This window comes from Abramis brama (assembly GCF_963993115.1).
Source record: "Abramis brama genome assembly, chromosome: 11".
Lineage (NCBI taxonomy): Eukaryota > Metazoa > Chordata > Actinopteri > Cypriniformes > Leuciscidae > Abramis > Abramis brama.
This window is the reverse complement of record NC_139973.1, coordinates 36,533,575-36,561,539: the sequence shown is the minus strand read 5'-3', so window position 1 is coordinate 36,561,539 and position 27,965 is coordinate 36,533,575.

Sequence of the window (27,965 nt, the reverse complement as noted above, 5' to 3'; positions counted from 1 at the left end):
ATTTTCTAAACATATACTTGAAGTGAAAATTCAGTTTATTTTTTTAAAAGTCTATTTCTTTGCACTTTATTAAAAATAATATAAAAATATGGTTTAGGTATATTTTAACTGTGTGCTGGACATGATCATTGTACCATAAGAATACTTTCAAAATACATTATAGTATACAATAGTATTTTGTACAAAGTATAGCTAAGTTTTATTTGTCTATTAATGTGCATTTGTTATTGAAGACCATCCACAAAGCTCTCTGTCCTTCAGGACTCATTCACTCAGTCAATCACGAGTTCTCTGCCACAGGCGCCTCTGTTTACCCGGTTTTGTCATGTTTTCGATATATAGACCTTTACTGCCTTCCCAGCCATTTTAAAATGCTATCATATCTGTCAACAAAATATTATGAGGGGGTCACAACCTCAATCTCCACAGGGGCCCGAAGGCCCTTTGGTTGCACTGTTACCCAGTTGAAACAGGAAATTGTTACCCACCTCCCCTGTAATTCAATAAGTTACAACACCTTTCCTCAGCGTAGCGTAGTGTGTGTGTGTGTGTGTGTGTGTGTGTGTGTGTGTGTGTGTGTGTGTGTGAATGGGAATAAGATATTTAGAAAGATATGCAATATATCTAAAATTCACAAAGTATATTTGGTTTCATCTTCCATGAATTTGTAAAGCAGTCGATTCATGCTGTCGTCATAATGTGTGGGGGATCAAGTTTTCTTCTGTTTGCGCAAACATCTCTATCCTCTAATCCTGTGCTCTCTAGATGCACTTTTCCTCGTAGGCATTTATAAGCAAGTACCAGGAACACATAACCTTGTTTTGAGCCTTTTAGTTTCCATCAAGTGTTTTTGTTGCACACTGGTCATGAAGGTCTTGCTCCAAAGCATTAAGAGTTCCCTCTGCCCATAAGATGGTAATGCGGTGCATTTATTTTGTTTTTTCAACCACAGACCCAACCATTAAATGGATAGTTCACCCTAGAATGAAATAAAAGTCATTATTTACTCACCCTGATGTTGTTCTAATGCCTTATACCCTTCTTTCTTTTATGGACCACAAAAGTCGATTTTTTTTGCTCGTCCATCTAACGGCAGTGAATAGCGGCCAGCATCAAACTTTTAAAAAAGACGCAAAGGTATCACAGAATGATCCCATGCGACACGATATATTACAAGTGTTCTGTACACAATGGTGTTTAGTAAAAAAAATAAGATGCAGTGGTTAAATTGGGCCGGGGCTCTCCGGGGCTCAGCCCCGGCACATAAGCCTGCTCGTTTGTGCCCTGATGTGCCTGTTTGCAGTCAGTTGCCTACTGGAAATTGTCACATAAAATTTGATGAAAGTGATGCCTTTGAAAACATATTTCTGATTATAAATGAAAGATTTTTGAAATGGCATGTCTATTTTGTCTCGGCGGAGCTGAGATGAGAACAATCGGAACACGGCCGTATTCTTGTTCAGCTGCTTAATCTCGTTGTCAGTCGACCATGATCGCGCACCGCTCGCGCATACCATGCGCATCTAGGTAGGCTACTACTCAGAACTCCGACCAGGATAAATGTACGCAGCAATATATAATGAATGTTCCTGGGAGATCCGTAGTTGCGCGGGATGTGGAAGCGCGCAAAAGTTCCAGAACCTTCTGCTGCCTTGAAAAAGATCAATTTTGCAGATCAATTTTGTCAAGTTCAGCACAACGTTGGTTGTACAAAAAGTGCCCTGGCCTTGAATGACAAGGTAAGGAAAATATGTTTGGCACATTGTATGAGTCACAATATCATAACAAGGTAATACAATGTGTAATCAAGTGATGTCAATTCCAGCGTTATGGCATACCTGTCAACGTTTGGGTACCAAAATACGGGAGACCTGGGGGGGTTTCAGTTCAACCACGCGGTTTCATGTCATCTATACATTACACACCCCATCGCCAAATCATAGAAAAATTCAGTTAAGACAGTTGTCTTCATCTTAACAATACACAACAAATCAATGTACAGAAAAACAGATTTCTAAACTAAGGTGTAGGCCACAAATCTGTGAGTACAGTTTGAACAGGTGATGTTGTGTAATATTCAGTTACTGTAAGAAACTGTTCCAGCGGGTGGAGTTTACTGGTAGGCTACTGAATATTACACATCACCTGTGTATACTCCATTAACTGGAACAGATTTTCACTGGAACTGAATATTATGTCCAAATATTGTTATGTAATCAATCACCATATTGTTGTGTAACTTCACCTATGGAACAGTATTTCACAATTTTTCACAGGAACTGAATAGCCTATTACAAACAACTATTGCAAAGGAACGATTTACAAAACAACGAATGTGAAAGCGTGCACGGATTATGAATTTGTTCACTGTTACCTTGTACGTAGTTTTTTTTTTTTTCTGTATAGTTTTTAATTTTGTTAATAAATTTTGCATTCTATTTTGGCTTTCTCGTGTGTCCCTATTTTTGTTGTGTGAGTTCTTTTTTTTAAAGTTTTATAAAATAAGTAAGATATGGCTTGAATGGTTTAAAAGCATTAGCAAGAATAAAAGCGCATCATATAATGTAGGCCTATATAATATTTGCAGTAAAAGCTTGAAATATAAATTCTCAGAAAATGCATTTAATATTGAAACTGTTTATATATTCATACTCACTTAATAAAGGAGTCCAGACATTAGAAAAATATCAGTCTACACATGCGTTTTATATTTAATATGAGGGAAATGGGCTACACATGCCGTGGACGTGACTCAAAAAAATCTTTAACTTTTAGGTGGCAAAATATTTTTTTGTAATTCTGTGAATTACACTGCACAAACCAAAGTACTACCCACCGGATGAAGAAGGGTCGGCTCTCCACAGAACATGACATATTCATTTTATTTTATTTTTCATGCTCGCATTTATGAGGAAAAAACAATGTTACGGATGGGACAGTTCTCCGTTACGGACATGACCGCTCTGAAAGCGGCACTAAAAGACTGTTTAAAACTTTCACTGAGACCAGAAAGCAGAAAGCACAAAGCCTTTCTTTAAAATGAATTTCGTTTTGTATTAATGATATCTTAATTTTAATCAATGTTTCATCAACCAATTGCCAGGATTTAATAATTAAGAAGTAAATATAGCAGACAATAGATAAACACGACACTGAGGCGCCGGCGCGTGAACTGGAGCTCATCTCATAAATGAACCGAAACTCAGCGTAAGGTAGCCTACTTGCCTGACAGACCTGAGAAATATCTATAGAAAGCTTGAAATGTCTTCTTTTAAACAGAACAATTCAAAACGAAAGAAAACAGACTGCTGCTTGTGTAATCCGTATGAAATGTGCATTTCTCTCTGGTGCGTTCACTACTGCGAAGATCACGAGTCAGCATTGTCAACTTCATCTATGCAGGGCACTGACACAGAAAACACTTGTTTATTAATAAACAATTAAAATGTCTCGTTGCTATATTTTATATATTCATAATCATTATTTTGAGGGTTCTTAGTGACAGCTTTTAGGTGCTTTATTGGCAGCGCCACCCTTACATGTTACATGAACGCGTCACCACCGCATCAGCACCCGAAAACAGGAGATTTTTTTCAATCCCTGTTTTGGCAGGGGAAAAACTGATCAGAAAATGTAACGAAAATGTAACGAAACGTTGTAGAAATTTAGTGGAGTAGAAAGTATAATAATTGCTGCAAAATGTAACGAAGTAAAAGTCAAAAGTAGGCCTATGCACTATTGATTCTACTTAAGTAAAGTACAGATAGGTAAAGAAACAACTACGTGAAAAATGTAGCCTACTTCAGTAAAGTAAACTCAATTTCTCCATTTCTTTGCACAAAACTCTCCAGAAAATGCCATTTAATGGTTTATTTAAAAAAAAAAACATTCCTGGGGGGGCATACCCCCGGACCCTCTTAGGGAGAGCCCCCCCACATAATAAATCCCAATTTAACCCCTGATAAGATGTAATGTATTATTTAATGAAAATCCTGACCTTGGCCGTTGGTCTTCTGTGCACACCTCCACGACGTGTGCGCCACAGTTCACTCCGTCTCGCCCAGAAACAGCACACGAGTTGTGAGCAATCAAGATTAACAAAAACAATGCACTTAACTGCATACTGTAGAAAAAAAAAAAAACACACACTATGCTTTCACTTTTCTTTTAACAATGTCTGAAACTTTGTATTACCTGCACTTCTTGTGTTCATTGCCACTTTATGATGAATCACTTGTATTCCCCATTTGCTTTGGATAAAAGCGTCTGCTAAATGAATAAATGTAATTATTTAGAGATTACCCTTAAAAGCTTTTTTTTCAGGACACTGAAGCGCATTTTACCCTATAATTCACATTGCTGCGTTAGTTTTTAATTTTTAATTAAACCATTAAAATTAAAAATTAAAAAATAATTTAATGCATAATAAACCCAATACTAATAAACCCAATGCTACCATTTATAAATACTTATAATGTCTTGTATTTATATACACACATAACGTGCCGTAATGAAACACTGTATTTCACATGACAATAATGAGAATTAGGGGGTAAATGAGCCTTATTTTCCTGGAAAAAAAAAATTAATTTATGGGGTGAAATGTGACTTGCACACCTCTTACTCATCCGCTCAATTGGATGTGAATACAATGCAGGTCTGATACCTATCATGTCCTGCATGAGCATCAACATGATGGACAAAATCAAGAGTGCTATCATAGGAAAGTATATAAACATACGTGTGTATGTGTGTGTGTGTGTGTGTGTGTGTGTGTGTGCTGGTTTGATCTACATTATGAGGACCCAAAATCCTTATATTGTGGTTTTTATTCAGGTTTCAGGCCACACCTTTACATTATAAGAACATGCCAAAGTCTTTGCAATTCAAAAAACTAAATAAACATACTAAACATTTTTATTTTATTAAAAATGTAAAAATGCAGAGACTTCAGTGATGGGAATAGGAGTAGATTTAGGGTCAGGGTCTAGAAAATGTCATTAGCTCAGTATAAAAATCATTGGAATGTCGCCATAATGATACGAGTACCATGTGTGTGAGTGTGTGGTTATGATTCAAAGTGTGACAAGGGTTTATCTATGGTTTATCCTGCTGTAGGGTAAAGGAAACCAGCTGTAATGGACCAGACAGTACCAAAATGTCACACGTAAGACATAATTAAGCCTTTGGAGGAAACTGAAATGCTATTTCTCTAAATCAACTGCTTAGAAATGCTAATCTAATAAACTTGATTTGTCTTTACTTGATTCAGGTTAATTCAGGGTTTTTTGTTAAACAAGAACAGACTATTCAATTAAAAATAACTGAATTCAACTGGCTCTGAGAAAGGATTGTAAAATGGTCGCTATTATTGTGTGGGTTTGTTTATTTGATATGATTATAACTGTAATATTTATTCACTTATAATAGCCTCCCACTCATCCTCAGATGTCATTTATAGAGCTCTGCACACCTGTGTTAGCTTTAACACACAGACTCTGTTCAAACCCTAGTGATCTTTCAACCTAGCCAGTATTTTTTGGCATCACTTGTGCACTCCCAACATAACTGTTGACTGATGATTCCAAACAACAGGTGCTATGATTATGTTGCCTTCTAAGACAACTTTTATCAAATTCTATCCAGCATGTCACGTCTAGGTAATCCAAGAATGCACTGTGGGCTCAGTGAAAATTCAGTATGCATCTGTCGAATAAACATTCAATAATGCAAATATTCTATTAACAGAATAGTGTGTATTTTTGTCCTTATTATAAGATCAATGTTTTACCTCAGCAACATGCTAACATATTCTATTAGTGTAGAGTGTTTCAGTTGCTCATGAACTGCATTGTTGACTTGAGGGTGTCTACATTGCAAGTGACAATGTTTACTACTACTGTATAACTTCATTTGCATGAGCTATTTTAGAACGACAAAATAATTTCAGACAATGCTACAGTGCATACAAATGATTTGAAACACTGATTTATATGTGAAGGTCAGAGATCAGAGACATCAAAAGCTGGTTTTCAGAGATTATTTAAATTTGACTAATTAAAGTCATAGCAATAATATAGAATATTTGTGAATAAAATGAGATTTCAGACAGATGAAAGAACTAGCTGTGGAACATGCCATCATATGCTTCCAGTGTAGACATGTTGAGCAATTTCGTTTGAACATTTTAACGTTGAATTTTCGCAGCCATAGTCATTTCAATGGGAATCCATGTGCTCTGGAATTTTGCATGAGTGAAAGATTTGATAACAGGTTCAACAAGTTTTATGTGCAAATTTGGCAGAAAAAAAGCTTTTTGGTTTGACATCTGTGTGAGCTGTGCTTCGTACATCACACTATTGACAATGGACCTTTTTGCTCAGTTTTGATGCACTGCGTTTAGTCACATTTACGTTCATCAAATTTTTATGGACAAAATGTCATGATAGAATAAACAGGAAGCAATCGCAGATACTCAAAGTGATATTTATTCTCCAAAGTACACAAAACAGAAAGAACAGGAAGGCGGCGATTCAGACTCAGGCAGGGACTTGATGGTCTGTGGTGCGCTGGTGCTGTGATAGTGGTGAATCCCAATCCCGGTGCTGGAGTGCGGTGAACCCAAGGATGACGAACACAACGGCAGGAAGACAAGGCAAGGCGAACACAGACACGGCAACTCCACGGGGAAACAGACACGGCAGGTCACAGACATCAACAAACAATCCGACACTGGAACAGAGAATGGTGTGAGTATATATAGGAACGGAAATGAATCGCAGCTGTGAACAGTGATTGATGATGATGATGATCAGCTGGAGCGCTGACGGACACGTGAGCGGGACAACGCCCACTCACACATAAACAACAATGACACGAGACAAGAAGAAAACAATGCATTCAACAACCGTGACACAAAATCCACTCCTTACTTTCAAGGAACGATCAGGAGATTTCATAACGGGTTCAAGTTGGACATGCAAATTCATGTGTGCTTGGTTTAATAGTTACTGTGAGCTGTGCTTTGCAAATTGCTTCGCTACTGACAATGAATCTTTTTTTGCTTGCAAAAAATTACTGAAACATTGATTTTAACCAGAGTGATTTCATTGTGATACGCTTCATTCAGGTGTGGTCACATTTACCATTGTTCATCATTTTTAGTCTTTTTAATAGAATCCATGCAATATGTTATTTGATGTGAGAGCAAAATATATCGTAAAGGGTTCACGCAGATTCACAGCATTAACCAAAAGAAAGCTGCTTGGTTTAAAAGTGATTTCTTTACAAGCTGTGCTTTGTGCAGCACTACACTATTGACAGTGGAACTTTTATGCCTGTGAAATTTCATGTGACCCCTCTTATTAAGAACATATATGCCTGTGTCGTCAGAAAGGCAGCACACTAGGTTTTATAACAGGAGAGCTTCACTGCCCAGAGAACCTGCATGACAAAGCATCACCATTCAGCTCATACAGTGTGTCCTTGTGCAATGCAGCCTCTAACCAATGACCTTGTATTTATGAGCATGTGTGTGTGTGCAAGTGTCTATGTAAATGCAGGCACATCAGAGAGAGAGAGAAAGTGAGGGAGGAGTGGAGAGAAGGACAAAAAGAGACAGCAGTATCGATTCCCCTCCTGATTTTTAAATAACCTCTGTTTACTGGCCAGTTGGCACTCTCAGTGACAGTACAATTTATGACAGCCTAGCAAAACAAAGTAGAGGGCACCTGTGGAAAGACTCATCATATCTTTCATATTTCTCTGTGACAGAAAGCAGCGGTCACATATACAGGACCTCACAGAGGACAGGTGCATACAACACAAGGTCAAATACACCAGATACATTGTATGCTGTGTACTACCTTCAAAAAAATAAAAAAATAAATAGATGGCCTTGGAAATTGAATTCAACAAAGACTTGAAAATGGGAACACTGTAAAATATAGGCATTTGAGACATTCAGGATTACACGCTGTAATGAAAAGAACCACTGTATTTGTGGCGACACTGAGAGTAAGAAATGTGCCAACGAACTGAGACACGTATAGGTTTTTTTTGGTCAAAGTGCCTGAGTGACTTTTTATTTAAGTGCACTCAATTTGAGAGGAGTGAAATGACATATAGTAGAAATCACATTTTATTTTGCAACTATGCCGCCGTTATGAATCTGTTCTTAGGCTATGTTCCAAACATCAATGCATTTTAAAGCATCATAAGCCTTTCTCCCATTCACATAGCGTTCAGAAATTTGGGGTCTGTAAGATTTTTTTAATGACCAAAGAAGTATCTTATGCTCACAAAGGCTGCATTTATTCGAACACAATTACAGTAATATTGTGAAATATAAATTTCTATTATAATACATTTTAAAATCTATTTTATCCTTGTGATGGTAAAGCTGGATTTTTGCATCATTACTCCAGGCTTCAATGTCACATGATTCTTCAGCAATAATTCTAATATGCTAATTTGAAGTATTTCTTTTCAGGATTTTTGAATAGAATAGACATTTCAAAAGAACGGCATTCATTTAAAATAGGTAAAAAATATGAAAGTCTTTGCTTTCACCTTTGATCAATGTAATGCATCCTTGTTGAAAAGCATTAATTTCTTTAAAAAATAATCATCAAAAACTTTTGAGTAGTGTATGCAGATTGTGGGATACTGCATAAGTCATAACAACCAGCCTAATTAAGTGACATAACCTTAAAATTGGGTCAGATTTAACTGTGTGAGGTTGGGAGTGTTTAAAAAGATGATACGTACAACAGTAAAGATATAGAATGACGTATTTACAATATTTACATACAATTTTAAACATCAGAGAAACTTAGGCTGTGGACCGTGGAGACTGTATGTAAAATTCCATAAAACAAACCTTAAGAGTTCTAGCTTACTGAAAGACACCTGTGGCTCAACCTGGCTGATATGAGAGAATCCGAGCGAACCCGTTTCCTCGACTCTTTTCGGCGGGCCTTTTCGGCGGCGCGGTCGAGGACTTCGCCCAAAAGTTCACGGCCGCCCAGAAACAGACTGAGGCTATCAAACACATACTGCCCCGGCGGCCAGCTGCTGCCTCCACCCAGCCACCGGCACAGTTACCTGTTCGCCGCCGAGGGCGCCCTTCTGCGACTCCTGCTCGGCCCCAGCAGCAGCCTCCACCCGGGCTGGGCCGTGCCGTGGAGGTGTTCGCAGAAAGGCGCCCCAGTCCGCTCCAGCCCCGCAGCTCGCTAAATGCCAGGCAAAACGGCATTCCCGACGCAGACAGCTCAGAGATGGACTTCAGTTCTGTAGAGGAGGTGGTAGCAGGGCCACTCCTTCCCACGGCCCAGGGGAGAATCTTTTGTTACAAACCCCTAATGTGGTTAAAGACAGAACTGGTTCTCCCATTTGGGCTAGCCCTGTCTCCTCACGTCTTCACGAAAGTCGTCGAGGCAGCCCTTGTGCCGGTACGACAACACAATGACTCTCGAGACCAGGTTTGCGAACACAGGGAACTAATGCTCCAGCACCTAGCCCGCCTGGGCCTTCGGGTCAAAAGAGCAAACTCTCCCCCGTGCAGAGGATCCCTTTTTGTCGGTATGGAAATCGACTCGTTCGCCATGTGCGCGCAGCTTTCAAGCGAGCGCGTGTAGTCACTGCTGACTAACATAAGACAGTTCGAGGGCAAGAGTGCGGTTCCTGTGAAGTTATTTCAGAGGCTCCTGGGGCATATGGCAACCGCTCGGACTGCTTCATATGAGACCGCTTCAGCACTGGCTTTGCGATCGAGTTCCGAGGTGGGCATGGCAACCAGGCATGCTCTGAGTACCAGTTACTCCGACCTGCTGTCAGACCTTCACCCCATGGACGAACCTCAGCTTTCAAGTTGTGGTCTCAACAGATGCCTCCACCACGGGCTGGGGTGCCATGTGCAATGGACAGGACCCCAGCGCCTTTGGCATGTCAATTGCCTCGAGTTGCTGGCGGTATGTTTGGCTCTGCACCGCTTCCATGCATTGCTCAGGGACCAACACGTACTAGTCCGCTCAGACAATACCGCGACAGTAGCGTACATCAACCGACAAGGTGGTCTACGCTCCCGCCGTATGTCGCAACTCGCCCGCCACCTCCTCCTATGGAGTCAGAAGCATCTGAGGTCGCTTCGAGCCATTTACATCCCGGGAGACCTGAACCGTGCAGCCGACGAGCTCTCACGGTTTCAGCCTTATCCTGGAGAATGGAGACTCCCAGGAATGGGAGTGGACTCCAAGAATCCCCAGTTGGTTCAGATGATTTGGGAGCAGTTCGGCGACGCACAGCTAGATGTGTTTGCCTCCCACGACTCTTCCCATTGCAGCCCGTTTTATTCCCTGACCGATGGCACGCTTGGCACGGATGCACTGGCGCACAGCTGGTCACAGGGCCTCCGCAAGTATGCATTTCCCCCAGTGAGAACATTCCTGTGTTAAGTAGGAGTCCTTCGTCCGTGCCAGTCTCACGACAGGGAGCTCAGACTTACGCAGGGCACTGGAAGACAGCCGAGGTGGTGTGATTAGACAGGGAACCCCATTCGTCAGTCACTGACGTAACTTGGAGTGACTGAATGAAAGGGAACGTCTCGGTTACATATGTAACCCTCGTTCCCTGAGGAGGGAACGGCTGTCTCCTTCCACCCTCAAGGTTTACGTGGCCACTATCTCAGCCTACCACGACCTCCTGGAGTCGAAAATAATAGGTCAGCACGACCTGGTCATCAGGTTCCTGAGGGGAGTCAGGAGATTAAATCCTCCTCGCGCTCCCCTCGTACCCTTTTGGGACCTCGCAGTGGTCTTATCTGCCCTGCAGAAAGCTCCCTTTGAGCCTTTGCAGTCAGTTGAGCTTAAGTTCCTGTCTATGAAGACAGCGCTCCTGGTTGCATTGGCCTCCATCAAGAGGGTAGGGGACCTGCAGTTGGGTTGCTAACCTTGCTTCAAGTGGCTTTGCTGCCATTCTGCCTCCTTTATACTAAGTAATATCCTATTTCCTGTCAGGTCAGGTGATCATAAAGGGCAGACCCAATATAAAGACATACACACATATAAAATGATAAGAGGAATAAAATGGACTAAAATGACTAAGACAACCTATTAAAACTCGAATATACATAAAATCATTATAATACCATAGTGAAAAATAAATATACTAAAATGTATTAAAGTATACTACAAATATATCTACATATCAATGTACTTAATAGAAATACCCTGCAATTGTACTTTTTAGTATACTAAATTGGTATACTTTAAGTCTGCTAAACTGGAACTAATTTTGTTCTTACTGCACTTTAGTTATCCAGAAATAGTGCTGAGGTCCAACTTATACTTAAGTATATTTGATTGTGCTAAAGTGGAACTATTGCAAGTATATATGAAATATCTTGCATCTAAAGATGAATATTATACAGAGATCATACTATCCTTACTAATAGTGATATTAAAACAAAATATAGGCTTACTATCAAGAAATGTGCATTGTGCGATAAAGAAGATTGATTATAATATTCATATCAGTAAGTGTCAAGCGATATGTCAGTGAATGTTACCAGTGTTAATGGTTTTGTAGTTTACTTAAAATAAATGTATTATAAATACATTTTGGAATAGATTTTTTTTTTTTCACTAGGGTACATAGAGAGGTTAAAACATTGTTACAAAATGTTACAAAAAGCAAGACACAAATAAAACTTCCAAAAATGTATAAGCTCCCCTGAGGACACATTTTTAATTTGGCAGGAAGAGGTGCATAAACTATGATGGAAACAGATTTACTGAATAAATTCATAGTCTTTTGCAATGCTGTGCTTTAAAATAAATACGACTTGCTCATAAACAAAGCCAAAACTGCATGCCCGATGCAAAGCTGTTTATAGGCAACTTAATTATGCTCCTCCTAAAACACTTTCAGAATAGCATGTATCCTTCACATGTATGTGAAGGATACATTGGGCGCGTGATATCTACATTGGATACATTGGGCGCGTGATATCTCTGCACCCAAGTAGCAGTGCTTCGCCTGTGCTTCACCCCAATATAGTCCCAAGTCAATATCTGCCTAGGAAATCGCCTAGTATTAATCTGCATTGCTATTTGTACTCGTTGTGAATACGCAGGCCACAAGAAGTAATTAGGTGGGTTTTTTTTTTTTACTTTTACTCATGACATGCTAGCTGGCAACAAAGGATTCCATTCATTATGCTAAGCTAAGCTAGCGGCGGTGCTGCCAAACTAAAACAATGCATGAGACAAAAATGCGTTTGCCCACCTATCTAAATGTAGGAAAGACGGTGAATAAGCCCTATTTCAAAAATAGAATGTTCCTTTAAAATGTTTTAAACTCTTTACTTATAATACTTATTTTTATTCTTTAGTTTTGAAGTTGGCTCATTGTAGAGAATGGGGCAATGGATAGGATGAAGCTTCTATGGCCAGAGGGACTAGAGCGATGTGGACAGTCGGATAATTAACTGCTTATCCAGTGGCCTTTCGGCACATGAGAGAACTCTTCACTCTCTTTATGAGTCATTCTCTTTCTCTCTCTCTCACTCTCTGATTGATCAGTTGCTCTGTGAATGTGGCAAGCTGAGCAATGGAAAATAAATCCGTTCGGCACTGAAATGTGAACTTAACCGCCCTCTTCCCCCACACCTCTGTATCCCTCCTTCAAGCCCACTGTTGTGGTTTTATTTCTCTTTTCATCAACATCCATGTGTGTGTTTGACACTGATGTTGCTATCATATGTAATTTGCATCTTCTGAATGCATGCAGAATACTTCCACCTGTCCCCACCGACCCATCAAAACTCACACACACATGCTCGCTTCCTGTCCACAAGCTGCCCTGTGGCCCCCGACCCATGGCACACACGTACACGCAAACAAATCTGTCCCCTGTCAATACGAATCTGATTTCCCAGAGAGCAAAGGGCCTCCAGCAGGAATTAGCCACCCTCCAGTGAGCTCAATAGAGTCTTAATTAAAGGGCCAGTTGTCTAAAATGACCATGCTGTGCCTACAAATTAAAATGCCACTCTCTGTACCGGCTCTCTGTTTCTGATGGCTGTCAGCAGAGAGAGCAGAGGAAAGATGTGACCAGGTTCACAGTCGTCTACAGTCACAACACTGTTTCTCACATTATAGGGTTTTGAACAAGTAATTTTATCTAGACATGTTGATATGCAACCAGGGGTAAAATAGAGAGAGTTTTGGGAAATATTGTGACTTGGGCTTGAATGCATTATCACAATTTTGTGATTTTAGTACTATAATATAATATAATATAATATAATATAATATAATATACAAGGCAAGTTTACTTGTATATCACATTTCATGGTGATATAGCTATTATGGACCAATTTAACCCCTGTATATCCCACATTGGAAGATATGAATAGAAGACTATATATATATAGTCTTTGGTTCTGATTCACGATAAAACACAGCTATGACCACTTCACCCAACAGTTCTATGTATCACTACACAACACTCCTAGCAACCACTCTTAGCAACGTAAACATATGTTTGAAGCATATAAATATGAGATCGAGTAAGCAAGTGTACCCGCATTTTCAGTAGATATAGCATTTTCCTTCAGGTCAGTCCTAAAAAAAATCTGTTTGATTGTTATGACATGGTAGTCATTTGTCAGTTGCGTCTTGCTTTTCCGTGTTCACAACAAGTCCTTTCAATATAAAAATCTTCTCTACTGACTGACTCACTCATAAAGACAATCTTTGGCGCTGTCTAATGGCGAAATAATGTAACTTATGTTGCTTAAAAAAATGTTTGTTTTTTTTCCAGCGGAACGAAGGCTCATAAAAATCGCATTGATACATATTTTTTGGCTTTAAATATTTGTATTGTGTGGTAACCGTTTTATAAAAGCAATAAGGTGCTTCGCGTCGTGCCTAACAACGCCCTTCAGTCGTGACGTATTCACGATACAGCACAGCCTCTCTTACCTTATTGCTTATATATATATATATATATATATATATATATATACTGTATAGATAGGTGTATCGACCTGAGAGAGTGGCCTCTCACTGAACTGTCCTTGGTTGCATTCCAGGATCTAAGACACCATTCAGACAGTTCAGGGGACACATGCAGACTCATAATACCAGAGCGGCCCCTTTGAGGTCTTTTGTTTGGAGTTATGAAGTATATTTGCCGCCGTGAAAGACACTGCTGACAGGAAAAGTGCTAGCAATCTTTTCTATTGATTAGTTTGGTCTACGTTACTAAATAGTTTTTTCAAAGAAACTGTGCAGCTTCCAAATTTAGACATACACAATGTTATTATATAGAACATCAATTGTAATTCACAAATAAAGGCAACACTTAGTTGAATGAAGTACCGATCTCCATGGAAACTAATGTAGAAGAGAGTTGGTGAAAGCTCTCTCTGGTGCAGTTTGGACTCGTAGCAACAGGCAGGCCTTAAACGACTCATTTACAGTAGGGCACATTCACAGTAATGTCGTTTTAAAGAGGAACCGCTGCGCAGCGCTAGAAGCTAATGAGGCGTCATCTGTACACATTTACTCAGAACCCTCCTCATCAAAATACCCAGGAGCTTTTTTCCCCTAGTTCATACTTGCTGAAAATTAAATTGAGCTTTATTTGCCTGCACCAAATTTTATTTTATTTTAGACAAGCTCAATGTTTGAATGTATTAATTCATCCGAAAATTCAAATTCTGCCATTATTTACTCTTCTTCATGTTGTGACAAATCTGTATGACTTGTTTTCTTTCTGTATGACTTTTTTTTACTTGTTTTGCTTCTCCAACGAATGGCTTCATCATGGCCGTTTAAGATTTGTGGTGAACCGTTTTCAAGTCCAGATGCTCCTGAAAATAAATGTGAAAGACAATCAAGTGATACAAACTTTAAAAAAAAGAAATAACGTAGCGTACCTTTCAAGAATTCCCATGTTTCTACAAAAACCACTTGCTTTAGCCATCAGTGCCAAACTATTATTATAAAATGGATTTTTACAGTTCTACAGTCTGATTTAATGAGCCAAGTCTGAAGTCATTTTAAGACAAAGTACACACACACACACACACACATGTTTAGCTATCTAAATGGGGACATTCCGTAGACGTAATGATTTTTATACTGTACAAACTGCATATTCTATCCTCTTACACTAACCCTACCCATCACACAAAACTTACAGCATTTTAAAATTGTTAAAAAACTTTAATTTAGTTTTATAGCAAATTTACAAATCAGGATGTCCCTAAATGGGTTTTTTTGGAAATTTTGTCAGTTTGGAAGTTTTGATCACTTCTGGGTACAAATTTGTCCCCAAAATATAGTTATATAAAAGTAGGTACACACACACACACACACACACACACACACACACACACACACACACACACACACACACACACACACACACACACACACACACACACACACACACACACCCACACTTAAACATAATTCTAAGACCTGCAGTGGAAAGGTTCCATGGATGTTATTGGTTTGATGCCAATAAAAAAAGAACTTTATTTTTAAGAGTGTACTGCTCAAATTATTAATATCATTAAACTGTATTACTTATTATTACTAAAAATAAGTGAACTATACATAAGACCAGAAATATGCATTCAAATAAATATGGCCAATTTCAAATTCACACTGAAGGATGTATGCAACTGATGACTTATTAAAATGCTGATGTGCATCAAAATCCTTCTCCTTTTTTACAGGTATATAGGAACCCTTTAACACCTTGGGAAGTGCACCATGACACCATGTGCTAAAATCTGAGCCTACAGTGATGTCTGGGGAGCCAGGGGTATCTGGGGACTGTCCATCTCTTCTCTTGGCTTTGTTCTCCTCTTCCTTTTTTAATTGGACAGCTGCTATGCATCCCACATTGCATTTCGCATACATACCCGTTTGACTCGTCTACACACAAGGCTTGTTTAAGGTGACGAATACGGGCAGTATTTATTGGTCTCAGAGGAGAGAAAATAAAGGTCAGGCAAGACAGAGGTATTTTAATTGCAGTGTCAGGACTGCAAGACAGTAGACAGTACAGCAGAGGGCAAGGTGTTGTGATGTACTCTTTCTTTCTTGTTCTTGTCCCCCCTCTCACTCACCCTCCCGTTTGTGCCCCAGGATGATTTGATATCTTGTCAAGGTCCCCTCTCTTCATTACACCAGTGTTGCATTTCTCCAGGAGAGTCTCTGCTCAGCTCTAAAAGTCAATAGCACAAGCCTCCTTTGCAGCCATGCTGTCCTTGTGCAGGAAAGAGTGAAGCCTCTTCTCAGGAGATCAATCAGGGGAGAGTCAAAGTCGCCTTTAAAGTTTCCTTTTCCTTGACTGTGAAATCACATGTGGCTCCGACAACATTCCATAATTTCATGATGAACGTGCAAACGAGGACGAAAATACACCAAAGGAGGCTAATATCGAAATGTGATCGCCAAAGACATGTGCCCAAAACATCAGTTATCTTCTTTGTGTTCGAAGATTGTGTGACCCTAGTCTTAGGCCCAATCCCAATTCTATTTTATACCCCTTCGCCTACCCCTAACCCTTCGCCTACCCCTAACCCTTGCCCCTTGAAACAGAGTGTCAAGGCGTAGGGGTGAAAATATTCCACTAAGAAATGGGACACCACTACTACACCGTTACATGTCATTATACATCGTCGCTAGCGCCTACGTCACAGGAGATGCGCCAATGTTTATCACAAACTTCCATTTGAAGAACATGACCGTAAATATGAACACAAGATTGAATGTGACAAAGAAAATGATTATTGGCAGTCATGTTGCCTCTGTAGCCGGTGTATGCAGGTACATTTCTCATACCCCTTCGTTTGAAGTGTGGTCCCGAAAAATCTTCATTTCAAGGGCTATCTGGCCCTTCCCCTTACCCCTACCCCTCCAACCAAAAGAGAATTGAGACAGCCCTACCCCTTCACGTGCACACGCAAAACAGAGGGGAAGGGGTAAGTGAAGGGGTAAGGGGTAGAATTGGGATTGGCCCTTAGCCTCTAGTCTTGACCTTTTTAAAGTCAAGGCCACCCACATGGACAGGAAAAGGCTGCCTGAAAATCCTCTTGTAAAGAGTTCAATTTATTATGTGATCTTCCAACGCTATTTCACAACAATTTCATACGAGTTCCATATGAGTGAGTAAAAGGTAGCTAATTCGTACGAATGCGTACGACCTCACTTGTACGCATTCGTATGATTTTTCTAAACCCCAGTGATGGGTAGGTTTAGGGGCGGGTTCAGGGGTAGGTCATTCGTACGAATTGGGCAACTCGTAAAATATGTACGATTTAGCAAAAATCGTACAAATTCGTACAAGTGAGGTCGTATGAATTTGTACGAATTAGCCACCTCGTAAAATTTGTATGAATTGCCGTGAGATTGGGTTGGATCTTCAGTGAGAGAAACCAGATGCAATTCAAAGAAGAATTTACAGGTGTGCTTACACAAGTCATAAAATCAAAATAAACTGTTTATTTTTCTGTGCACAATTCATCAGTGCACATTATTCCACAAAAGGGGTCTTAATATTCTATCCAAATGTAATACTTTGCTATGGCTCAGCAACTTCCTTGTTAAGTGATATCAATAGGCTGCAGGCAGAGAAAATAATGTTAACCAATAAACATACAGATATTTCATCACTGTTTTAGGCTATATTTATAATGCAGCCTCTCTAATATCTTGTCCATATTACCATAGTAATCTCAAGTTAGTATAATATGCTGCAATAATAAGAATGAAAAAACAAAACAAAAACAAATATATATATATATATATATATACACTACCATTAAAAAGTACTGTTTTTTAATATTTGTGAAAGTCTCTTATGCTCTCCAAGGCTGTATATGATATCTTAATATTGTGAAATATTTCATATAATTCTAAAATAATCTAAAATGTAATTAATTTATGTGATGGTAAAGCTGAACTTTCAGCAGCTAATACTCATGTCTTTCCAAAATCATGCTGCGTACTATTTTGGTAGAAGCTGTGATATTTTTTTTCAGGATTCTTTCATTAGTAATGTAATAAAATGTGTTTACTGTGACTTTTAAAGGGATAGTTCACCCAAAAATCTTTTTGAATTTAAAAGCTCTTGAAGGTGAATGAAAGTCTTACGGGTTTGCAATGACATGAGGGTGAGTAATAGATGACAGAATTTTCATATATATATAATACTGTATATATATATATGTGTGTGTGTGTGTGTGTGTGTGTGTGTGAGGTTGAAGCTGTTGGAGTTCACCCTTGAGAGCATCAGAAAGTATCCCAATGGTAACACATATTTTATACATACATATGCATACATAAAAGATGTGTTACCATTGGGATACTTTCTGATGCTCTCAAGGGTGAACTCCAACAGCTTCAACCTCCACATCAAAAAGTTTTCCCTTACATATTAACCTTATAAATAAATGCTCTATTTCACTATGAATTACACCATTTAAGTGTCTCAAAGTTATCTTGTGATATCTTTCAAGATTTGATGGCAAACATCTTGAAAACTCTTTTAGGAGGCACTCACTGTAGCAGCCTGGAGACTTCAATTGGTCTTCTCAACAACTGATTAAAAACCTAGAAGCCATGCAATCAGGTCGGACCTGACAACTGACAGCCATTGTTATATGCATAAGAGAGTCTGAACAATCTATGGATGTCTTGCCTGTGTCTGAGACTACTGTAGTTTAACCCTAGCCTTTGGAGAGAAAAGAATCAATCATTCTTTTACAAAATGTTTTTGTGTAATTGGATTGATGTTAATGAATGTATTAAATAGCCTTATTGTGAAATTACAGAATGATAATTTGTAGAAAGTATTTTACTAAATAAGCTGTGTTAGGCTATCATTCATCAATGTTCAATGTTCATTAAGAGTGAGTAAACAGTCCTTTATGGAATTTCACTGAAATGTTGGCAATTCAAGAAGCGTAATTTCAAAACTGGAACACAAGCACTTGGCAGCTGCTTCAATATAATTTGAATAGGAATATCTTAATGTAATGGCTGATATATTACACTGCATAAAAGTCTTCCTGAGCGGGGTTTCTCTCCTGGTAGTTTTATAGGTGAATGATAACTCATGCGAACTGGCAGGTACAGTGGTGGCATCCTCCGGGAACCCAAAATAGATGCCAGATAAAGAATTACTGTTCGATGCATATCTCCCTAATTGGTGTCTAATTTGGCGTGGTGGTGTCAGGTTTCCAGAAGGACAGAATGCTACTTAGGAGGAGGTAAATTTGAGAAAGCAGATGGTCCTCTCCAGAGGCCTGACAGCACTCACAAGCTGGGCATACCATGTGTTTCTACCAGTGTGTGTGGACATGCGTATGACTGCTCTGCCGTTTTCTTTCAACATGACCTTGGAGGCGTTCCTTTTTCTGCTTCCTAGAAATGTCACTGGACTCATTTCAATGTATTTATGAAAGCTCTTTTCAATGCATTTACACAATGGTATCAAGAACTGGCTCTTATAAAAAAAAGAGAAATACCATGGACATCATTCAGTTCATTATTAGTTTTACAAAGATACGCCTGAATAGGATAAGAGAGAAAAATAATACACAAACAATAATTATACAACATCTTTCTACTCCATTGTCCCTGCCAGTTGCATGCAACGACAAACACACCGCACGACCATTAAAGTCTGATTCATGAATGAATGACTCTAATGAACTGGGCCCGGTTTCCCGATAACGCTCACTCTTAGCGCGCTAAGAAAGCTCGAAAGATATATCTTACCAAAGTTGTTTATGTTCCTAAGTGTGTTCCCCGAACCATACCTTAGGAAGCTGCTTAAGATATACCTTCTTACGTGCGACGTTACCCGGCGCTGTCCATGGCGATGGGGCTGAATTGTTTGATATCGATGGCTCGAGAATCAATTATTCTCTCGTGCAGGGGCTGTTTATGTGAGAAAGCGGTGATCTTTATAAATGAAGCACTTCAGAAATAGTTGAAATTGCAATTTATTATGATTATTGGATATTATAAAAAATAATCCAAACTATAATAGCCTATAATAGCCTAGGCTACATATTTTAAAATTGTAACATATATTGCTGCCACAATAACCTTTTCAAAAATTTACGTGCCTTCTTCTCTTTCCCATTTTTGTTCGCTGAGGTGGAGCTGCGATGAAATATTGTTCTTGTAAATACTTTCCAGCATTTCAGTAATAAAAGTTTACATCTTGCGTACGGTGCTCGGCAGTGATCAAAAAGGATTTAAACCGTGAATTTTGAATCTCTTCTTGTAAACTCAGAGATGTGGATTCAGATGGCAGTTAAATTACCACACGACCTGTTTGTCAAAAAACAGAAGGTACTAATTTGGCCAGGGATTTTTACGTGGGTTGGGTGAGAAAAACACTGATATTATGGATTCGGACGGCACTAAAATCACCGACTTACCTCTGTAAATGTTTAAAATACCGGACGAGCCCATGAGAAACAATATTAGCGTCCGAATAGGACTTAACTGACAGTAGCCTATGCTTTCACTGGCCTTTAAAAGAGCATTTTAATTAAATTAATAATATTGTATAATAATATAATTAAAAATCTAACAAAAATCAGTGTAATGACAATTTTATTCTTTGCATGAAAATGCTTTGCTTGAATTAGCCTAATTTAATACTGTCTGGGTGTATTAAAACTTCAGAATAATATTCATATAGACCTGCAACAGTGATAAGGTAAAGCTAAGAGTGGTCCAGACCAACCTTACGAAAGTGTGACTTACAGAAGATATACTTAGCGAACGAACGTTTTGGGAATCGTGCCATAAGGTTAAGAGAGAGGTTAAGGAATAGGTTAAGAACTACTTAGAGATAAGAACGCTTTGGGAAACCGGGCCCAGGCTCTTTGTAATAAATTGCTCAAAGCAAATCACAAATCAGTCTCAAACTCATGATACATCTGTTTGCATCAGTCTAATGACTCACAGAATAAAAGTTTGTGATATTAATTTTGTTAAAATACAGTAAAAGTAGATTTTTTTGGGATTACACATTTTCCATAATATATTTCAAACTGCAATTCATTTATGTGATGGTAATATATCATCACATACATATCAGCATCATTACTCCAGTCTGCAGTCACATGATCCTTCAGAAATCATTCTAATATGCTGATTTGGTTCTCAATAAATATGTCGCATTATTATCAATGTTGACAGGTGTGCTGCTTAACATTTTTGTGGAAACTGAATAATTTATTTTATTTTATTTAAAAAAGAAATGGTTACACAGACGGACGGACGGATGGATGTGTGTGTGGCCTTCTTTCAACCAGACTGTCCTTCTAGATCGATAAAAAATAAATAAATAAATAAATAAAAAGAAACAGCGCTCTCTCTCATATTTTATAGTGAATTCAAATTCCTCCAAGGCCTTTCCAGTTAAATATTCAGAGGCAGTCAAGGTTCCCATCAGCCTGTCAGCCGTGTAATATGAGTTGAAGGCACTCAAGTAGTCCTAGATACTTCATGCTCCTAGAAGACCCGCCAGTCACCTGGTAAGACACAGCTGCAAACGTTCCAGACACACTGAGGAAAGGGACGCCTCACAGCTATGCTTCACAGCTACGCTTCACCTTTACACACCTCTGGAAAAAAACACCCCACAGAACCTGGGTTACAGGAGGAAATAAAGCGTAAAAAAAACCCTGCCATGATTAAGATTGTCTTTCCTTGTTAATTGCCAACTGCGAAAGGTGAAGTGATATCAGCTACATTAGATCTCAGGGTCTCAACACTCTATTTATCTGCGATTTGGCGTCACTTAGCTTGAATTTTTCACAGCTGTATGAAGTGTTTTCATATTTATGCAGCAGGTCTCTCATTACATACTTCAGCGTATCATCCAATTACTGGGACACAGCAGGAAACTCAGCAGAATTATTACCGTACACTGTGCCGTACCACACGTGCAAATGTTTCTCCTTCTCTCCCGCTTTACTCAACTTCACAGGTAAGCGTCTTTTACATGCACACGTAAACACATCATTTCTCACATTTTTAAACTGTCACGTTGATGCACACTATTGTGAATTTTATTTGTATCTGATTTCTTTGTCAAAGTGTTCATTCATTCACTAGTCCCTATAAATATATTATATAATTACATAATAAAAAATATAAAAACACTTATATAATATAATTGACAAAAATCTGTCCATAAAATAATCAATTAATTTATGTATTTTTAAACTCTACTACATTAGCTCCATCTTTAAAGCAGTAATCAATAATCATAAATAGTAGATTTCGTTTACATTGGTTATGATAAACAAATATTTGAATAACTCTTCAAATGTTCTATGCTAACAATAATGGTACCTCAGTAAATAATAGGACAGACAAAACACCTGGCATTATGCTTATGTCCAAAAATCAGCTATGCTCTGTATAATAGCAAATGGTTTGGTATAAATAAAGTGCAGTATAAAGGTTTGTGGTCAGTAAGATATTTTTAATGTTTTTGAAAGAGGTATGTTATGCTCACCAAGACTGCATTTATTTAACTAAAAATACAGAAATAAACAGTAATATTGTGAAAGATTATAACCATTTAAAATAACTGTTCTCTAATGTAATCCATTTAAAATGAAATGTATTCATGTGGTGGCAAAGCTGAATTTTCAGCATCATTACTCCCGTCTTCAGTGTCACATGATCCTCCAGAAATCATTCTAATTTGCTGATTTGCTGCTCCTGAAACATTTCTTCAGAATACTTTAATAAACAATTTATTTGAAATAATATTTTTTAGAACAATGTAAAAGTCTTTACTGTAATTTTTTATCAATTTAATGCATCCTTGATGAATAAAAGTATAACATGTATTGTATGTCACATTTTGTGTAGTTTATTAAAGTAAATTGTGCCTATCTTATGTCTCCACCTCTGTTTTCACGTTTCCAGAGGCACATCTGCGTGCTCTTTTACTCCGTGCTGGTGTCGCTGGCATGAGTAATGGGATTACTGCTCCACACTGGGCCATAGGCCTGGCAGGAAGCACATGCCACGTTTAGTCACACAGTCAGATGTTCCCCCCCACACACACAGGCAAATACTCACACTGAAGGTCACACTTACTGGCCCGTTCCACAATCTAGTAAGCTGCCCACACTGTCTATCGCCTGGCAGGATTCTTCTAAGACAGCATCCCGAGATGGAACATCAAAAGTGACTGATTTAGAACTGCTCTACATACAGTAGGCAACCATTAAGCATGGTAGATGAACAGTTCAATACAGGAGACTCAGTAAGTCATGGCAGCAGTAAGTCATGTTCCCTTTCAGTCAGTCACTACGAGTTACGTCAGAGATGGACGAATGGGGGTTTCGCTAGAGACCCCTATCACCTTCGAATTATTAGAAAACGAGCCAATGGTATGATTTCAATGGTATGAATTTGCATCGCGAACTCCGCCCCACCGCGTGGGTATAAAAGGAGCCGTGAGTGCAATCTCGATTTATGTTTTTGCTTCGGAGCCGAAGTGTGTATGTGCTTCTCCTTCTTCAAGCAATGAGCGCTCTTCAGTCGGTGTTGGTGTGACGGTGCGCTTCAATGGACTCACAATCCTGCTGCTGGTCTGTGCAGTGGCATGCACGCAGCTCGTGTTTCTCCCCTGGGCACTTCAGCACTGCAGAAAGAGTTTTTCTTTTCTAAAAGAGCTGCACGGGCACATCTTTTTAAACATGTCTTGCCCGTGTGTTTCTGGATGTGGGCGCATGATCCATCCATCTGACGGTCACGAGCGCTGTCTAGCATGTTTGGGCTTTAATCACGCTCAGACAGCGCTCCTGGATGAGTCATGTTCTCATTGCGGGAACATGACCATCGCGGTGTGAAGATCGAGACTCAATGACCTCCATCGAGGTAGAGTCCCCTCTGCCACACCCCAATTTATCTCCTCCTCAAGAGGGGATACTTTGGCTGGTGGCCAGGGTGATCTGAGGGTTATGGTGTGGAACAACCTGACAAATCTTCCTTGGGCCACACCTCCCTGCACATCACAAGCCGTGGAGATTTCGGATGAGTCTGGTTCCTCTCGGGGACCCAGTGTTTCATTCGGGGCTCCGGTGGATGACGTCATGTCGCTCACAGCGTCACAAGGCGGACTTGGTTATTCTGGAAATGAGGATTCGGCTGCGTTGCCTCCCTCGGGAGATCCAGAACTGACGGCTATGCTTGCCCAGGCAGCTGAGAGCATCGGGTTGGAGTGGCACCTGCCGCCCTCCCCCGAGCGCTCAAGGCTGGATGACTGGTTCCCGTGTATCGCCCCCCAGTACCCTTTTTCCCAAAAGTGCATCAGGAGGTCACCAGGTCGTGGAACAAGAGCGGTGGATTACAACCAATCCTGGATCTGCGCGTCTTGAACCGAACCCTTCACAGGCTTCCATTCAAGATGATGACAGCCAAACGCATTTTTGAATGCGTTTGTCTGTTGGACTGGTTTGCAGCGATCGACCTGAAGGACGCGTACTTTCACGTCTCCATTCTTCTGCGAGCACGCGCGCAGTCACTGCTGAATTGCCTGAGTCAATTCGAGGGCAAGAGTGCGGTTCCTCTGAAGTTATTTCGAGTCTCCTGGGGTATATGCTATCCGCAGCGGCAGTCACACCACTCGGACTGCTTCATATGAGACCGCTTCAGCACTGGCTTTGCAATCGAGTCCCGAGATGGGCATGGCAACAGGGCGCGTTCTGGGTGCTAGTCACACCTTAGACCGAGTTTCCAGGCATGTTGTTGTGTCAACAGATGCCTCCACCACGGGTTGGGGTGCCATGTGCAATGGGCATGCTGCCGCAGGCTCCTGGACAGGACCCCAGCGCCTATAGCATGTCAATTGCCTAGAGTTGCTGGCCGTACGTCAAGCTCTGCACCGTTTTCGGACGTTGCTGGAGGACAAGCACATACTGGTCCGTTCAGACAACATGGCGACAGTAGCGTACATCAACCATCAGGGTGGTCTGTGCTCCCGCCGTATGTCGCAACTCGCATGTCATCTCCTCCTATGGAGTCAGAAGCATCTGAGGTCGCTTCGAGCCATTCACATCCCGGGAGAGCTGAATCGTGCAGCCGACGAGCTCTCATGACTACGGCCTTATCCCTGGGAATGGAAACTCCATCCCCAGACGGTTCAGCTGATTTGGGAACAGTTTAGCGACGCAAGTATGCGTTTCTCCCAGTGAGCCTTCTTGCACAGGTCCTGTGCAAGATCAGGGAGGACGAGGAGCAGGTCCCTTTGGGTGCGCCTCATTGGCCCACCCGGATTTGGTTCTCCGAACTGGTGCTCCTCGCAACAGCCCCTCTATGGCCAATTCCTCTGAGGAAGGCCCACCTTTCTCAGAGATGGGGCACCCTTTGGCACCGGCGTCACGATCTCTGGAACCTGCACGTGTGGGTCCTGGATGGGACGTGGAAGGTTTGATTACCCTACCACCTCAGGTGGTGGCTACCATCTCTGAAGTGGACCCTCTTCGTCACCTGGTGTTCTCGCCGAGAAGATCCCAGAAAATGCCCAATCAGGTCTGTGCTCTCCTTTCTCCAAGAAGGGTTGGAACGAAGGCTGTCTCCTTCCACCCTGAAGGTTTATGTGGCTACAATCTCTGCGCACCACAACCTTGTGGAGTCTAAAACGGTAGGACAGCATGACCTAGTCATCAGGTTCCTTAGGGGGGCCAGAAGGTTAAATCCTCCCCGCCCCCTCATATGCCCTCTTGGGACCTTGCAGTAGTTCTATCTGCACTGCAAAGAGCTCCCTTCGAGCCATTGCACTCAGTTTAGCTTAAGTACCTCTCTATGAAGACGGCACTCCTGGTTGCTTTGGCCTCCATCAGGAAGGGTAGGGGACCTGCAGGCATTTTCATTTGACGAAGCGTGCCTGGAATTCGGGCCGGCTAACTCTCACGTCATCTTGAGACCCCGGCCTGGATATGTTTCCCACCACTCCTTTCAGTGATCAGGTGGTGAACCTGCAAGCACTGCCCTCGGAGGAGGCAGACCCAGCCTTGGCACTGCTCTGTCCAGTACGCGCCCTTCGTGCCCACGTAGACAAAACGCGGTGTTTCAGGACCTCAGACCAGCTCTTTGTCTGTTTCGGTGGGAAGCTAAAGGGAAAGGCTCTCTCCAAGCAGAGGCTGTCTCACTGGATAGTGGACACCATTGTCTTGATTTACCAGGCACAGGGCCTACCATGCCCCCTAGGGGTAAAAGCACACTCCACCAGGAGTGTGGCTTCCTCAGGTTTCTAGCGCATGGCGCCTCGCTAACAGACGTCTGTAGAGCTGCAGGCTGGGCAACACATAACACTTTCACAAGATTCTACAATGTCCTCTCCAAAAAGAGCCAGTGTACTCGCTCCAGTAGCCAGTAAGAAGGACCTGCTCGGTGTCATCGCTTGCTGCGCCATACCACTCCACGGACTGGATCCTTGCGCTATTTTACTCAGATGAGTTCTCCATAGACCCTGTCTATGTTCATCCTGCACTGTTGATGCCATCACCAGAGTGCATGCTGGTGATGCCATCACCAGAGTTGGGCAGCCCTCATGATCGGTTAGGTGCCTCCATGTGCATGGTTCCCCGTTTGGGCAACCACCACATGTGTATTTCCACGGTAAGTCTCCTCCGAGCACATGTTTTCCCTTGGCAAGACCCCTCTTGCCATCTCGAGGTTGAAACATTCTACCCTGCAGGCTGGATACCTCCTGAGTTCTCCATATGTATCCATTACTCGGGTCATATGTGTATTTTAAGTCCTCCCTGCAGGTAGGCGCTGTGTCACATATTCCATCTGGGATATGCTACCCAGTGTACCTTGGTATTATTGCATTAGCCTGGCCCTTCACTCGTGCTAGCCTCACGACAAGGAGCTGGGGCTTGCGCAAAACCGCAGCATTGGCGAGATTAGATTGGGACCCCCATTCATCAGTTTCTGACGTAACTCGTAGTGACTGACTGAAAGGGAACATCTCAGTTATGTATGTAACCCTCGTTCCCTGAAGGAGGGGACGGAGACATTACGTCCCCATGCCACTGCCGCTGTACTGCTGAAACCGCCAGAGCGCACAGTCTCGGCTCCTCAGTAGGTAACATAATGTGAGATTGCACTCGTGGCTCCTTTTATACCCATGCAGTGGGGCAGAGTTCGCGATACAAATTCCGCAGACCCATGGTATTTTCATAGGATTGGCTCGTTTTCTAATAACTCGAAGGTGATAGGGCTCTCTAGCAAAACCCCCATTCGTCAGTCTCTGACGTAACGTCTCCGTTCCCTCCTTCAGGGAACGAGGGTTATATACGGAACCGAGACGTTTTTCTGTTATTTTAACTCATCCAAATAATTTAATAATTTCAACTTTAAGTTCTGTGAGATTCAACTCAATTTTGGTAAGTTTGATATAATTTAAGTCAAAGTGACTTGTACAACCACATTGATTATACATATTAAGTTAACTTATTATACATATAACTTAAGTTAAGTTTAAATGGATGGAAATTTGTTCAGGCAGACCTTGAAGATAACATACAAAAATTATTATAACTTATAAAATTATTTGGTGATGTCCCTCTTTGAAAGTATGAAAACTGATTTTTTTTTTTTTTATCTAAAAAATGTAGTGTAACTGTATGTAAATGAACAATGTTTACTCATACTCTGTGTTACCTGGACTGATAAATTCTCATTTATTTTTTAAGACAGCTTTTGACAGCTCCATGACTTTCGTGAAAACTACGGATTATACTTCTGCATTTTTGTATCCACGCCAAGAACAGTCGGATCGATAGAGGGGTATTAACAGAACAGTTATTGTAAGAGCACTGTAGGTTTATCACTGAAATTTGTATCATACTTTGTCTACTCTTTAAACACCATTATGGTAAAAAT